Source organism: Meles meles, chromosome 3, assembly GCF_922984935.1.
Source record: "Meles meles chromosome 3, mMelMel3.1 paternal haplotype, whole genome shotgun sequence".
Taxonomy (NCBI): Eukaryota; Metazoa; Chordata; class Mammalia; order Carnivora; family Mustelidae; genus Meles; species Meles meles.
The window spans coordinates 120,454,427-120,471,925 of record NC_060068.1 but is presented as its reverse complement, the minus strand read 5'-3'; positions in this window follow the sequence as shown (position 1 = coordinate 120,471,925).

Below are 17,499 nucleotides of genomic sequence, written 5' to 3'. Positions count from 1 at the left end.
CAGATTTTTCAAGAAAGACATGAAACCTTCGCTTTTCTTTGACAGCTCACTTTTTACAGTAATATTAGGAACTACATTTTGAACACATGAAAACAGAGTGGCCCAAAGAAAGTACAGGTGTGGGTTGTACCTGTACTTCTTGCTCTCTGGAACACTTGTCAGGATTACTGGCTTTTGCCCCAGCTCTGCATCTCATGCTCCACTTCTCAGGGAACCAATTTTTTCCTCTGTCTTTTTCCTAGACTGGCAGCAAGCTGACAACTGGGACCATGACCATGTTGTCATGTTCCATCTAGTCTTTGTGCCACCAGGACTGGGCACGGAAGGCATGCTTATACGAACACCTGTGCATTTAACTGAATGAAGCCCAGGGCTTGGATATGGAAGCACTGAGCCAGCCAGGCTTTCATTGACTTGGCTCTGGAAGGTTCTATGAAGGGTCATCCCAGCCAATCCTTACTTTGCCTAGTACTAGGTCTGCCAGGTGGGAGAGTCATCCAAGACTCTTAGGCTTCCCTGATCTCCCCTTTCCAGCTTAGATCACCTTATTGTCTCCTGACCCTGACCCTTTGCAAAGGCTGTTCTTTTCGCTGGAAACACCCTTCCAGCATATTTTCTATGCTTAGCCAACTCCTATACATTCCTCAGAACGTAGATTAGGCATAACCTGTTTTAAGATACTTTTACATGTCCTACCAGACAAAATTAACAACCTTCTACTACAGAAAATACCACTCTCGCTTGTTATTGAAGAATCTTTGGTTCTTCATCGCTCAACTGGATAGTGGGTTTCTTGAGGACAGTGACTCATGTCTGAATACATAAGCCAAATATTGTCCTCAAATTGAGTGTGATTTCAGTCACTGGCCCCTGCATGGGTCCTCTGGGGGAACTGAAGCCTACTCTTTGAAAATGCAGGTGCCTGGGATGTTGTTGTCTCCAAAAACCATCTCAGACCCAAGCTGGAGAGCCCTGGGGAGCCTGAATTGGAGGGCAAACGGATGTGCCCATCGAGGCCATGGGAATGCACTGTTCACACTGTCAAGAGCAGTCTTGCCCCTGCCCACTCTGTGTCTGTCGAGCCCTGCATGGCACCAGCTCAGGTAGGAGTTCAACTAGTAGCTTTTCACTAACCCAGTAAAGATAAATTGGTAAAAATGTGTGACGAAGCATAGAGAACTAATGTCTATATCACTTGTCCTTACGAAACTCTCTTTGTGATTTGCTTGCTAACATAGCATGGTTCTCACTCTCCTCCAGCTTCTGAACAAACTGGAGTGGTTATTTGGACCTCGCAGGAGCTGCCACACCCCTGGATTTTGTGAATGTAGATCCAGGGAAGTAGCCTTCCTTCCGTGGAAGCTACCAGAAGAGTGGTTCTCAGATGATGCCCCATCCATGACTCACTCTGGCCTCATTGAGGTTACCACGCTTGCTCCAATGTCATTTTCCACCCACAGGGCTCCCCTGTTGAGCCAGGTTCAGTCAGATGCAGGGTGATGAGGCCACCGTGCTTTGAGGGTACCCAGGATGGAGACCTTACTTGGTCACCTTGATTCCCCCAGTGCCGACTGGAGCTCGTGGTCTATTGCTTGCACTCAATGAGGGCTTACCAAAATAAATCAAATTGCTTCTAAAGTTAGACAATCTAATTTTTCCTACCCTCTCCCCACCCCCGTTTTGCCTAATGAGTGAAAACAAAGGCTGACACTTCTTGCACCTCTTGTCTGCTTACCCTTCAAACCAGTTTTTATGGAGATTGGACACTAGTGGCATATGGGATGCAAACAGAGCAAATGAAAATTAATGAGAAAACTTAGGAAACCCGCTTGGGCTTAATTTGGCCATTCCTTTTATAATTCATTATATTTCATAGCCTACAAATTAACTATATTTAAGCTTTACAAGTAACATAAAATTACTGGTCAGATTTCTGCCAATAATATCATTCCCGGGCCAGAGGTCCCTTCTTCACGGGTCTCTGTCATGAGCTTATGACTTGCAGGGACTCCCCCATCTAAAGAAGTTTAAGACCCTTTGTTTCTAGAAGCTTTTTGGAATTCCATCCTTTCTTTTTTCTGTATTAACTCCCTCTCTCTTTCTCTCTCTCTCACACACACACACACGGCACAGATGTTTAAAAATATCCTTGTAAAATGTTTTCATGTGGGCATCTGTATTGAGAAATATGATTAGCTTTTCTTGTTTGATCCATCTGATTTGGAGGTGTTGGAAAGCGTGCAGGCCAAGGCCATCCATCTCTCCTTCACACTGGCTTTGTGACCCTGGCCAAGTCAGTGCAGAAAGTGTCCAGAACCATAAAACATGTGGTTGCCCAGAATGAATCTCTACAGAGAGAGCCAGGAGTCTGGGATTCACAGAAACTTTTGCAATCAGCTCATGCCCTGTTGCTCCAGAGGGCGCAGAGTGTTTGCCAAACCCAGGCCCCAGCACAGACATTCAAGACATGAACTTCTTCTAGTTGCTCTAAAACTGGCCTTAATGTCTATCTCCAGCCTCTGTTCCCCAGTCCCTTGTGGTTAATCTCAAGCCCAGATGATTCCAGATGATCTCATCAATTTAGGGTCTCTCTAACCAAGTCGGGGGCTTTCTCGCTCCTATGCCTTCTCAACGTGTCTGAGTTCTTCAAGGCTTCTGGAGGGCCGTGGCTTCATGGACAGTGGGTTGTCAGTTCTGTGTCCATGCTGGTGTGGTCCGAGTGTCCCCCAGCATCCACCACTCCATAGCAACCTCACTTGTCCTCCTTTGCACATGTCACTGGTGTCCTCCATGCTGTCCTCACTCCTGACTCCTCGTTTTCTCCAGGTCCTAACCCATCAGCTGTCCTTCTGTCGTGGGAATGGGAAAACTTCTGATCACAGGAGATGCCGCATGCTTATCTCTGTCTTTCCTCATCTAGCTGTGACACGTCACCATTTCTACCCTGCTGTGCTAAGGGGACACGTTACTGAACAATCTTGCCACCTCCCTGGACCCTATCTGGAAAGTAGGGACTAGGTCTTGTCCACTCTCAGAGAGCCCTTAGATTTACCTGGGTTTTCCATGCCTTATAGTCTCTTTCCTCCCCCAGGGCTCACAAAGATCTTTGTCTCTGACCCCCCTCACCCACACTAGTCCTTGTTGCGCGTGTATATCTAGACTCTCATTCCGGGCAGAAGAAGGCAAGCAGTGCTGGCTTTGCCCAATGGCGTGTTGTTCCAAATCTTTTGATCTCACCAGGACTTCTGGCTTTTCAAAATCTAAGGACTTGACTCTTTTGTTCCAGAGTTCCATTGTGTCAGTCTCCTCTTGAGACACTTGTGGCCCACAGCCTTCAGAAAAAAGAAAAAAAAAACAACATATCTGCAAAGATATCAAAATATCGTCCCACTGCGGCTTTATTTGGGGAACAGTGGCTGGAGTGAAAGGAGTCCTTATCTGACAGTTCCCATTGTCTCGCTTACATCTCCCGGTTCCTGAGTGGCTGTGAAATCTACAGACGGAGCCACGTTTGCCAGAGGGTGATGCGCCGCCGTTCAAACCTGGCACAGTGGAACTGGAGCTGAAACTGTGGGAGGAGGGAGGGAGAGGGAAAGAGATTTCTCCCCTCCACACTCGAGGCTGTATTGCCACACCATCTGGAGCCAGAAGGGGAGAATGGGGCTGAATAAATATAAGGTGTAAAGGCGCAGAGCGTAAACGCATGAAATTGGCAATGACTAATTCATCATTTCACAAATCTGTCTTTACAAAGAGAAATAAAAATCAAGTCAGTTTGAGCAATATGGAAGGAATTCAGCTCTTCCCAGAATAGCTAATGAAAGGGGGGAGGGGAAGGAGAAACTGATTGGAAAATATGCAAATTTATGAAATTGGCAGATTCAGATGACACTTCAGGGTGATTAGTATGCTGATTGGTGCGCTTTGGGGAGTACTAAGGAAACATCATATTGTTTCTTTCTTTCTTCTTCTTCTTCTTCTTTTTTTAAATAATAGTGAAGCAGAATAAAAGAACCCAGTGCTTCCTTACTGGAGGCCAAGTCTTCAATGTCAGCTGTGCCTTTGTGAATGGCGAGAAGAGCTTTGTGTGATCCCTCTCTACATCCTGGGGCTGTCTTAGCTGCAAGGCTGGCATAAGCTATTTTATTTACTTACTTATTCATTCAATAAAGGTTTGAGTGTAAATGCTCTATGCCAAGGACTGTGCTGGGTGTTTAGGGCACACGAAGAATCGGGCACATCCTCTGACCTTGAGGACCTCTGTGTCTGGTAAGAGACAGAATGGAAGTTATGTCCACTGCAATATGGGGATTTCAGCCAAGTGATGCTATAGCACAGCAGAAGGAGAGACATGTTAACATAACAGAATGAGTTGGTGGTGATGGGGGGAAAGGAGGTGGAGAAACTTCATAAAGAAGGCTGACATTTGAGCTGCATTTGAAGGATGCATAGATATTTTCCAGATGGAGAAGTAGGCAAAGGGTATTCGAGGCAGAAGTAACAGCATCAGCAAAGGAATGGAGGCATGAATGTACTTAACACAGTTTCTGGAATGACAAGATGACTGATAAATGGTTCTTCCTGAGCCTGCCCACTGGAGAGTCATCACCGGATGGACTTGTGAGGCAGGATGCTTGGGCAGCTCAAGGCTCGACAGCAAAGGTATAGCAGAAACGCCCATAAAGAGAGCAGTTTGGGGCCCCTTGGTAGGTTCATCAAATTTTCTAGCTTTCTAGACATCTGGGTTCCTGGAGGATAATGATGACCATCTTAAATTTTAGTTTTTGAATGTTTCCTAAAAATCCACAGGCCAACTGGAAGAGAAAACAGTAACAACAACAATAACCATCACCACCACCACCACCCCTAGTCTACAAGAGCTGTAGCTGAAGAAGGAGGAAGAGAAGACCACAAACTTCAACTTACATGTGACTCCAGGAGCATGGATTTGAGTTGACAAGAGCTAGAGCCAAATCCTGGCCAGTGCAGGGAGAACCATGGGGACTTTGTGGAAGAACAGAGGATGAAGCAGGGGCCCGGCGTGACAGAACCCACACCACATCAACAAGGGTCACCAGAGGAGAGAGACCTTCCCTCAGTGCGGAAGCACCGAGATCTGGTTTTAAATGTGGTGGGTGAGCAAAAGGGAAGCGGTTGGAAGGAAACAGGACTAGAGAGACAGTGAGTCACGGGAATACACTGGTTTTACTTTCATCTTTTATTTTTTTGCTTATGACTATCTCAATTTTCATATTGAAAGCCTCATATCCTGGGAACCCCCTCTTTCCCAGACCAAATGGGAAGATTGATCACTCCACTTTTCTGTACAAGAGAAGGAAGAGGTTCAGAAGAAATTAAATCTCAACACAGAGATGCTATATATTTAAAAAAAAAAAACAACCTTACCTTCTCACTGTAGAATAGAGAATCTTTGAATTGAGAAAATAGAAAACTCACCCAAACACCTCTTCCTCTACTCCTTTTGTCATGGGAACCACCATTAATAACTAGTTCAGAAAAATCCAACACACTTAAATATGAAAAACAAAGAAACAAGATGTCAAAGATTTTGTAAGAAAAATGACAGAAAATGGGAATAAAAACATTTCCAGAGGCACAAGAACACCAGAAAAATCTCATGAAGAAGCAGAGGAAAACTGAAGCATAATATTCTAACCTAAATTTTAAAATAATTATATAAGTGGGGTACCTGCTTATATATTAAAATATTAAAATATATAATTATATAAATTATAATATAAAATTATATTATAATATATAATATAATATATGATAATTATAATATATAATATAATATATAATAGTATAATATAATATATATTATATATATTTATAAAATAAATTATAAAATATAAATTATATAATTTAAAATAATTATATAAGCAGGGGCCCCTGCTTATATAATTATAAGTCAGTCAGTTAAGCATCAGCCTTTGGCTCAGGTCATGCATGATCCCAGGGTCCTGGGAGGGATCTCATGTCCAGCTCCCTGCTCCGCAGGGAGTCTGCTTCTCCCTTTCCCTCTGCCCCTCCCCTGGCTTGTGCACTCTCTTGTGCTCTCTCTATCACAAATAAATAAATAAAATCTTAAAACAATAATAATAATAATAATAAAATAATTATATAAGCAGTGGCAAATATCTATAAAAGGACACCACAGAACAGAAATGCAAACACTCCTAGAAATATGTAAGAAGGTAACTGACAAGACAAAATCATTTCAGAAACACAGACAGAATTTTAAGGGAAAGGAGAGAAGGTAAATATGCCTCAACACTGTCATGGGTCCTGGAGTACAGAAGTGAGCAGAGCTGAGAACCTGAATCGGAAATACAGATAAAAAGATCAGAGAGGAGGTTGAGATACAGGAGACATTCAAAGAAGATTCAGCATACATAGAACTGGGCTTCCACAAAAAGGGAAACAAAACCCTTGGACATAATATTTCAAACTTTGATTCAAGAACACTCTACTGAAGTGAAGACCTGCATCTCCATATTGCAAGGGCAGACCACATCCTTAGGGAAAAGGGGCGAAGAGATGCTAAACCCAAAACATGCTTATACAATTATTAGCCTTTCAATGTAAGGAAAAAAGTATTCTCTGGACCTTCAATCAAAAAACAAACAAACAAACAAAAAAAGAAACACAAAGTTTTCTCCAAAAGTAAAAAAAAATCAAGTTGTCATTGATTTTCTCAAGAGCATAAACACAGAAGAGTACATCCACAAGACACATAAGCGTGGGGTGCCTGGGTGGCTCCATCGGTTAAGCATCTGATGTTGACGCAGGTCATGATCTCAGGGTCCTGGGATGGAGCCCCACATTGGGTTCCTTGCTCAGTGGGGAGTCTGCTTCCCCCTCTCCCTTTGCTCCTGCCTCTGCTTGTACTCTCTCTCTCGCTCCCTCTCTCTCTCAAGTGAATAAATAAAAGTCTTTAAAAGAAAAAAGTAAACAAACATGGGAAGAGAAAAAATGAGCTAAGGATTTTGAATACAGTTCAACTTCAAGTTTCATGGAGAAAGAAAGAATAGTTTGAATATGCAGGAGCTGGGGGACAACTGTGCCCCTGAAAACATCAAACTTGACCCAAACAGCTTGGGCAAAATGAATGCTGGGAAGCACTAAAGGTGTCGAACAGTAGAACTAACATGAACAGAGCAGGCTGGAGCATGGGGAGAAGAAGAACATGCATGTGTTAAATACCCCGACATAAGAAAAATAACACAACTTTTAAAATGGAAGAAGGCGGAAGTAAGTGGGAGAATGGGATCCATTCACTGTGGAATGGCCAGGGAATGGCGCTAGTTATCTATTACCTTGAAGGTCATGGATGAGAGAATCAAAGAACATCACTTTAAGCTGACATACCAAACGGTAGAAGGTTAAGTCTACCTAAGAATGGAAAGGTCAGCATAAGAAGGATCACTCTGCAGACAGAAAGTGGTTGGTGAAGGAGTGGGGGAGGGAAGAGGCAGAGCCTGCGGTCTAACACATACTGCTCAGAGCAGAGAAACATCAGACACTGTTTAAAGGAAAAAGGTTACTGTAGGCATCATGTAAAGATGATAACGTGGAGGCAATCCCGGAGGCAAACAGACACATCTTCCTAAATATTAAAAGAACTACAAAAATAAAATATAAAAAAGCAGAGACCATGCATGAAAAGTCTTTAAGATTTTTTTTTTTTTAAAGATTTATTTATTTGACAGAGAGAAATCACAAGAGAGGCAGGCAGAGAGAGAGGAAGGGAAGCAGGCTCTCCGCGGAGCAGAGAGCCCGATGCGGGACTTGATCCCAGGACCCCGAGATCATGACCTGAGCTGAAGGCAGAGGCTTAACTCACTGAGCCACCCAGGCGCCCCAGTTTTTAAGATATTTTATCTTGTAACAAAATACGTAAAATAACTAGCACGATGACTGGACATAGTGATTGTATCCAAACACATGAATGGGTTTCACTTGGATATTCAATTTTTTTTAGTTTCTTTTTTCTCTTGGCTGAGCCCTTAAACTTCAGTGAGGTCCCAGGAATTCTTCAACTTATTGATTGAGGGAGTGTTGGAGTGCTCGGGAGGAAAAGGCATTCTTGGGAAGCCAGGAAGTGATCTGGACCTGTCTGTTGTAACTGTTAGAGCCACAAATTTGTTTTTAACTGAGCTTGTGAAATCTGACACATCAGTTAAGGTGAGACCAGGGTCCATATTGATTGGGCTCCCCAATTATAAGAAGCCCAGCCCCCTGCTGGCATGTCCCAACCACAAGACAGGTCCCCAAGGCCCCACATCATCACAAGTGTGCACTTGAGTTCAAACATCCTTTGCCCCTGGTGTTCCCCATCCACGAGATTGTTCCCTCTACCACCACCAATGTGGTGCAAGGACTAGGATTCATCTCTATTCTTTAAAGCATAAATAATACCAAAAACTCAATTGGAACAAACTTAAGGAAAAAAAGAACATTTATTGGCTCATTTAACTGAAAAGTCTAGGGATAACTCTGATTTTAGCCAAGACCATTTTCTCGTTCATTCTCTTTCATTTCTCCTTCATTCTTAGACGGGCTTTTCCTAAGTGTAGGTGAGAATGATCACCGGCAGCTCCAAACCCAGCACGGGAACAGGGCCCTTCAGTCAGATTTCATCAGCTTCATTGGAATCACGTGTGCATGAGAACCAACCGCCGTGACTTTCATTGACCAAGCTGGGTCATGTGTCCAACCCAACTTCCTCGTGGCATAGGTGAAGTCAGCCTCACTTGAGCCGAATGACCAGGCATGAAGAAATGGGGATCCACAGAAGAACATCCAGGCTGAATGGAGCAGCAGGCCCCTCATATATGGCCAGAAGAACTTTGGGGGCTTCAAATCTTAAGTCTTTGTTCTGGCTCAGTTGCTTAAAGTCATAGGACTTCTGGCAAGTCTCTTAACTTTTCTAAGGCTGAGTTTTTCTTCCTGTTAAAGGTAGCTAATAATACATCTCTTATAGCTGTAATAAGTGGGTCTACTGTTCACCCCGATAGACCAAATGTTAACTTCTGCAATCCCAGCATGACTTCGGCCCATGGAATGGTGCTAGCTAAGCTGGGTGGGGACGGAAGGAAAAACGCATGTCCCAACCGCACTGTCTCTATGGTATAAACTCGGTCTACATTGGGATCCTTCCTCCCAGCCCATCTGGAGTCATTTTCATTCTTATATGGCAGGTCCAGGGTGTGGATCCATCCTCATTCAGCAAGGGGACCGCATATTTAGGAACATAATGGAACACCTCTCTACAAGCCCACGCTAACAGGGAAATCCTGTGTTGCCAACAATAAGAGTTAATTAAAAGTTTCTCACATTCAGTCAAGCTGATATCCCTTTGGAGAGCATCACCAAAGGTGTTAATTACTTAAATTTTGATGAGCCAGATTTTAATCATTTGTGCAGCCATAAGAACTCAAAAGGCAAAAGTTAACATCCCGCCTTCCCACATAAGCTTTGGCAAAGTAACCATGCTTGTGGTCAGGATCTCAGGTGAGTAAGGCCTTCACAGGGAGACACAACTCCTCATCCTGGTCTAAGACGGAGTTCGGTTCACTGCTGGCATCGAGACCACTACAGACATGGACACGCGCTTTCAACTCTTTCTCCATTAAAATCTGAGGCATTTCATATGCAGAATTTCTCGAACTGGAAAATGGGACTGCTATGGGTTGAACTGTGTCCCGTCCCAGCTTCACATGTGGAGGTTCTAATCCCCGGTACCTCAGGATAGAACTTTATTTGAAGATAGGGTTTTTAGAGAGGTAATCAAGTTAAAGTCAGGTCATTAGGGCAGGCCCGGATCCCTCATAGCTGGATCCTTATGCAAAGCGGAAACTGAGAGACAGACACTTGGGCGAGAGAGCATCGAATGCACTTGAAGACGGTCATCTACAAGCCGAGGAGAGGGGCCTGGACCACATCCTCCCTCACAACCATCAGAAGGAACGAAGCTTGCCAACACCTTGATCTAAGATGTCTGAGTTCCAGAACTAAGACAAATATCTGTTTAAGCCACCAGATATTTTATTACAACAGCTCTAGCAAACTCAAACAGCGATATATTTACTAATGTGTCAATAAAAATGGAGACATTTTTGTTCACTGATATTTCTCTAGAAGAAAGCATCTAATTGCATCTTGCTGGGCCCCATAGGGTGGAGGACGAGGGCCCTGTCCCCCTAGGAGATTTAAGCCACAAAAGATCTTTCCTTAACTTTTATGACTGAAAAAGGTTAAGAAATGTGTTTTCATCATATGTGGAGATACGAGAAAACACTGGCAGAGGCAGTGGGTGAGCGTTAGCCCTGTCTGGAAATCCGCGACCCACATGTCTTCACTGAGATGTACGGGCATTCTCAGAACAGTTTCACCTAAGTGGGTTTCCTCTGGACACTGAAGCTGGCCCTGAGTTTTGTGTCCGAGTTGTAGCACCTGGGGCAGAGAAGCCGTGGGTATGTAAGCCCTCCTAAACAGGCAGAAATCTAATGAAAGAGTCTAGTTTTCTTAAAGCCGGAGAGTGGTGGCTTATAACTGTAAGATCTAGAGATACGAGGATGCCTGGGGCACCTGGGTGGCTCAATCCATTAAGCGTCTGCCTTGGCTCAGGTCATGATCCCAAGACCCTAGGATCAAGCCCCGCATCAGGCTCCCTGGTTGGTGGGCAGTCTGCCTCTCCCTTTCCCTCTCCCTCTGCGTCTGCCCCTGCCCCTGCTTGTGCTCTCTCTCTCTCTTTCAAATAAATAAATAAAAATCTTGAAAAAAAAAAAAGATACAAGGATGCGTGGCCAACTTGAATTATGCTGAGAACAGTAGTGACCCAAAAAGAAAAAAAGAAAAGAAAAGAAAGACGGCAGATGGAATATAAAACACACACAAATGTAATTGCCATCAAATGATTTCCACAGCCTACGCACTGGTGTTCCAACCAATCAGGCCTCAGCAGTGCCCCCATCATCTGGTTGCACGAACAGACTTGATCTCAGAACTTTGTGCTTGGTTTGAAGGACAGCAGAGGGGAAAATGATGAAGTCTGTGTAGATAGGTTTGGATCAGTTAAAAAAGAAAAAAGATGCATGACTATGGTTAGAGCCTGCTGTTGTCATTTCCCTGTGGGCTGCTCCATTGTAAAATGTTAAGGATAGGGAGAGAGACTGGCGAGGGCAGAAAAAATATAATGCCGTGTAATAAGATTTTTTGAAGTGGCTCACATTAGAGGAATATGGATAGATCCCTCTGGAACCACTATTTTTTAAACCATAGTCTAAATTCTATTGGTGTGGGCTGCCCCCTTACCCCATTCTCTTCCTTCTTACCCTCCCACGAAATGCTCATTGCCAGAATGTCCCATTCTACCAACTCCTGAAGAAGCATAGCCCCTCCCAACCTCGCAGCAAGGCCCAGAACGAGAAGTGCCCCTAATCTCAGTGCCCTCACCCCCCACCCCAATTAAGAGCAATGAGGTTACGCAAATAGTTAAACGGTTGGAGAAAGTGCCCAAAGTTGTGTTTCTGTCTTCCTTTTCTTGCTCTCGGTAACTCGCCCAGAGACATTAAAGCCCCAGCCGAGGACTCGAGTCCTGTTGCTGGAGTCTTTCAGTCTGACAGCTCGTGTTGCTTGTCAGTCACCCGCCACATGAAGAAGGCTGAGTTTGGGGGAATGAAAGAAACTGCATTTGCTGAGAGATGAGACAGGGACGTGATAGGAAATCCCATCGAGAAGATCCTCAGAAATAGAGATGAAGTCAAGAAAAAGAGGTCTAAACGGAATCTAAATATACTCCCAAATGAACAGAAAGGAGACAAAAACTGAGGAATGAGTCATTTCTAAAAATGAGATCCCTCAGGGGCGCCTGGGTAGTGCAGCTGGTGAGGCATCCCAGTCTGGTTGCGGCTTGGGTGCTGACCTCAGGGTCCTGAGATCGAGCCTCGTGTCGGGCTCCGCACTCAGCAGGCAGTCTGCCTAAGAATCTCTCCCTCTGCCCCTCTCCCCCACACATGTGCTCGCGCGCGCTCTCTCTCTCTCTCTCATAAATAAATACATCTTTAAAAAAGGAGACAACAACTGAGATCCTTTAGCACATACCCCTAATGTTTCTCTCAGTGAAGAGTTGTTGAGTAATGGGAACTGTTGGGTTCCTTCTGGAACATCACCCCAAGCACATGCCACAGCACCACAGGGGCAATTGGCTCCTCATTTCACAGACAAGGCAACGAAGGTGAAGAAAGTTGCCCAGAGTCCCACAGCTAGAGAGAGAGAGAGAGAAGGCAAAGAACCCCATCTCAGACTCTGGTGCCAGGTCTGGGCTTCCTTTCATGATGTTTCTCTCAGTCGGGTGTTGGGTTAGCTTCCCGGGGCTGCCGTATTTACAGAGGACCATACACTGAGGGACTTGAAACAACAGAAACTCATTCTTTCCCGGTTCTGGAAGTCAGAAGGCTGAAATCAAGGTGTCAACAGGGTCATGCTCTTTCTTCAACTCTATGTGGAATCCTTCCTTCCCTCTTCCCAGCTTCTAGCGCGGGCTGGGGATCTTGGGCATGCCCGGGCTTGCAGCCACATCACTTTCATCTCTGCCTCGGTCATCACATGGCTGTGTCCTCCTGGGACCTCATATCCTCAACGGATGATCTCTACCATGACCCTATTTCCAAGTAAGGTCACATTCTGAGGGACTGGAGGTTAGGATTTCAACATATCTTTTGATTCAACCCCGAACAGTTATCTTTCCTTTGCAAAGGACAGAAAGCCCACCCAGACAGTCTTAAGCAGAAATGAAATTGGCTGACTCTTAGGACCAATAGTCCAATAGACCAATGAGTCTAGTGTTAAAATCTGGTCAGAAACATGTGGATCTAAATGTTCAGGTGGTATTGGGGGAAGCTTCGTCTCCCTCCCTTTCTTTCTAGTATGTTTCTGTGCTATCTCTGATTCTTCTAGGGACGTTATTCTGATACGGTGGCCCCAAGCATTCACATACTTGAATTCTGTTTCTACTGCTTAAAAATGCTTCTCTTTGTGAGTAGACACAATAGGATCCCAGAATGAAGCCGTGCTGGCAGGCATGGGGCCCATGCCCGTTTGGAAGAAATCACAGGTACAGCCCAGAGAGGGATGGGGTGGGTCCCCAAGGAAAATCATTACTAGTCATAATAATAAAGAAAGAACAACTTAACAGATACCTTTAGAGCATGGTTTGTCTTAAGAGTTTATGCACAACATTCCTGGGGGACCCAGTGGAGGCAGCTTTCTTGGAATTGTTCATCTGAAAAGAGCTCTGGGTGGCGGGGGTTGGGGGGGGTTGGGGGGTGTTGGGTGTGAGCAGTCTCCCAGGCTTCAAGGCTGGGTCCGTTTACCAAGATCCAGGCAAAGCTTTCTTATGAGTCACCTGTTCCCTTATTTCTATGGCAACTGTGAGATGGGAGGCTTGTTTCTATGTGGGCCGTGCTGTTTTTATCTGGCACCAATTTAGAGCTATTCAGCAAGGGTTGAATTCCGGCTGCAGCTAAATTCATGGGGTGAGTAGGAAATTCAGGACCAGCAAAATCACAGGAGGAAGGAAAAATACCAGTTCTCTTCAGTTTCAGCCTCTTGGTGCCTCTCAAGCTAGAGGAAAGAAGGACATTTCTCTACCCTCGGTTCTCAGTTTTCTGAGACTCACAGAGAGCTGAGAACAAAAGAAAGTAAGATATTTGGAAACCAACACTAACCTTAGAGGTATCTCTCAGGAACTCTTGAGAAATAGCTGGGGAAGTGGTTTTGGAGTCAGAGGTAACAAAAATAGTGTTTGTTTTATGCGCATCGTGTGCCAAGCACTGTGCTAAGGAATTACGTATTAGTTAACCAGTGCTGCGTCACCAACTACTCCAAAACATAATAATTAAAATAACCAAATCTGTTATATCAGTTTCTGTGGGCAGGAATCTGGTCATGGATTAGTAAGGGCCTCTGCTCCGGGTCTCTCACAAGATGCAATCAAGGTCCTCCTGGGCTGCAGACATCTCAAGGCTCATTTCGGGATGGATCTGTCACTAAGCACACTCATATAGTTGTTGACAGGATTTGGTCCCTCATGGGTTGTTAGACTCAGGGCCTCAGTTCTTCACTGGCTGTTGACCGGAGGTCACCCATAGTTCCTTGACATGTGGATTCCAAGTGATACTTGTTTCATCAGGTGAAGCGTGAGGGAAGAGCCAGCAAGAAGAAGAAGAAAAAGGAGGAGGAGGGGGAGGAGGGGGAGGAGGGGGGGAAGGGGGAGGGGGACAAGGGGGAGGGGAAGAGGAAAAGGAAGAAAGAGAAGGAGGAGGAGAGGAAGAGGAAGAGGAAGGGAAGAAGAAGAAGACATATGAGAAGAGGGGAAGGGGAAGGAGAGGAAGGAGAAGGAAGTGAGCAAGTGCAAAACAGAAGTCTTACATAATCTTATTTTAGAAGTGGCATTCTGTCATTTTTGCTATATTCTGTCCATTAAAAACAAGCCACGAGGTCCATCCCACACTCAGTCAGAGGGTCATGGGGGTCAATTCAGCATTGCTAGGCATACATTATAGAGTGTCAGCTTTCCACAACATCCTCTCGTATCCACGCCCCCACAGTCCATATCCATCTTGCTTCCCAGACAACTCCAGCTGTAGAAATGGGCCTTTCTCTGGGCCATGACAACGAATCACCCTCCTAACCAAAACATCAGTAGGAAATGGCAAGGAATCTGTATTGTTTCTCAGTGAAAAGACATCCCCCAGGGGACTCATGGCCCCTTTCTCCACCCTTTATTCTCTCCTCCAGTTGGAATGTTGGGAGATGCTGCTGGCTCAGACATGTCACCTCTCACTCCTTCACATCTGCCTGACTTCAGGAAGAGAGTATTTTAGTCTACTTGCTTGGCTATCTTAGCAGAGCTCTGCCTGAAGATTGGGCAAATAAATTCAATTGAAGGGAGCTTTAAGAAACCATTTGTCACACCGAAGCCAAGTCCTCTGGCACAGCTTTTCCAGTAATAATGCGGCACTTTGATCTCCATCTCTGATTCCTGACTCTGTCTCAGTAAGTACAGGAGGTAGATAGGGTTACCTACAAAGAGCCACTGGATCTGGCCGAGGTTCTCAAAGAATCTCTTTTGCTGTCCTGCTGGGACTAGACTGTAGGGGCAAGAGTAGAATCAGGGAGGCCAGAGGAGGCTCTTATAATCTTTCAGGCAAGACCACATGATAGCTGGTCCAGGCTGGTGAGAAGCAAGAAGCTCTGAGGATAGAGACAACAGGAATAGCTGGCAGATCGGAGGCAGGATATGAGAAAGAGGGGAGCCAAGTCTCCGTGACTTTGGAAACTGAAGGGATGGACTCATCATCAGTTCAGACTGGGCTCGTTGTGGGTGGTATTGGTTTGTAGAGTGGGGAAGAGCGGATGTTTAGATGTGGACCTGTCAAGTCTGAGATGCCCATTACACAGTGTGACAGGCAGAATAATGGTCCCTGAAGTTGCCCACACCCTAATCCCTAGAACCTGTGAATATGTGATCTTACATGGAAAAATGGAATTAAGGTTGCAGATGGGAATATTTACTAATCCGCTGACTTTTTTAAAATTTATTTTGTTTTTATTTTGTATTTATTTTGTTTTGTTTGTTTTTATTTATTTTATTTTATTTATTTATTTGACAGACAGAGAGAGAGAGAGATCACAAGTAGGCAGAGAGGCAGGCAGAGGGAGAGGCGGAAGCAGACTCCCCGCCGAGCAGAGAGCCCGTTGCGGGGCTCGATCCCAGGACCCTGAGACCATGACCTGACCCTAAGGCAGAGGCTTAACCCACTGAGCCACCCAGGCCCTGACTAATCCGATGACTTTAAAATTGTAAGATTATTCTGGATTATTTGGATGAGCCCTACGTCATCACAAGGTTCCTTAAAAGGAAGAGAAAGAGCCAGAAGAATTAGTACCATGTGAAGGCTCAACTGCTGCTTTGGAGATGGAGAAAGGGGCAAGAAGCTAAGCCAGGCAGGAAGCATCTAGAACCTGGAAAAAGCAAGGATATAGTTCTCTTCTAGAGTTTCAGAGGAACATAATCCTGCCAACACTTTGCTTTTAGCCAAGAATGACACGTTTTGGACTTTGGACCTCCCCAGTAATAATAAATCTGTGCTGTTTTAAGCAGACACTTTATGTCTGCTCCCTCTTTTAAAGCCAAGAAGGAGGAGAGAGAGGGAAGAGGACAAAAGTGTCTTCTCACTGGATGCTCTTGTTCCCCTCAATCTTCTGTTCATCACCGCTCCTTTGGCTAACACTTTGGCTTTGATGACTTCTGTCCAAAAGGTGTTGGAAGCCGCCTCACTGGGACACATATTTGGGTCCTGGAGGAAGAGGGATGAAGCCCTTGCACCCTGAACTCAGACGATAGCTCAAAGTTCCAAAGATGTCTTCATCCCTGCCTTCTTCTCTTCTGGTTAATGGAGTCAGGAAGGTGTAGGATAGGCATGGGGTGGTTTGGTGATGCCAATTCTGTCCTTCTTAGCAGTCCCTCGAGGACATCTGAGAGCCCCAGTTGGTTGGCCTGGTGTAACTGCCTTCCTGGACCCCAAGCTCTGAGACATCTGGGAACCTGTCCACTAGCCTTCTGTGCTATAGGGCATGAAACAGATGCTAGCATGTATTGTTGAATGAATAAATGAGGGCATTCAGTGGCTTTACGATGGAGAGAAATCAAAAGAAAACAGGCTGAGATGGATCCAAGGAAAGGAACTCCTGAGTACCACCATCTGCCAGAAATGTTGACAAAGGATGGAAAAGCAAGTTCTAACAACACAGCAGAAAGCAGGGATGAGAGAGAAAGGAGGCCTCATTTTTATATCCCCACCAAATCCACCGATATTTTAGAGAAACTGGTACAGGCCATGTATTATTTCACTTAGTTCTTGCAACGCCCCTCAGAAGGCAAGTATTATTCTCCCATTGCGCCATGTGAAAATGGGCTCGAGGCCAAGTGCCTGCCCAAGGTCACGCAGATGGTGGCTCCGGTGTTCAAACTCACAGTTGCTGCCCCTAGGTCTTTGATGGCTCCAAGATGCTGCCATCAGCAGGAATCACCGAAGTCACTTAACTTACAAAGAAGACTCATCCTGGCAGATCCCCGCAGCTCTTACGGGAAGCCGGACAAGGCCAGGGCAGTTGTGTCAGAAGATATCTCTGCCTCAAGGTTTGAAGATCTAGGAGTTCTCTGACCTCAAACCTTCAGAGCATCTGAAATGACTTAAAGAGACAGTTACAAGCTTCTCCAGCAGAGAGAAGATGTTTCTTGGGAACTCTTTTTTCTTTTTAATCTTACATCCCAGTTGGCTGTCTCCACCACTGCCGCTAGGTTTTTTCTCCTAAGGTGGTCTTAGGAATGGCAGAAAGGCAGTGATTATCAAAGCAAAAGTGATGGGTACTGGGAATCACTGTTAGTCTCTCTGCTTCTGGTAGGTG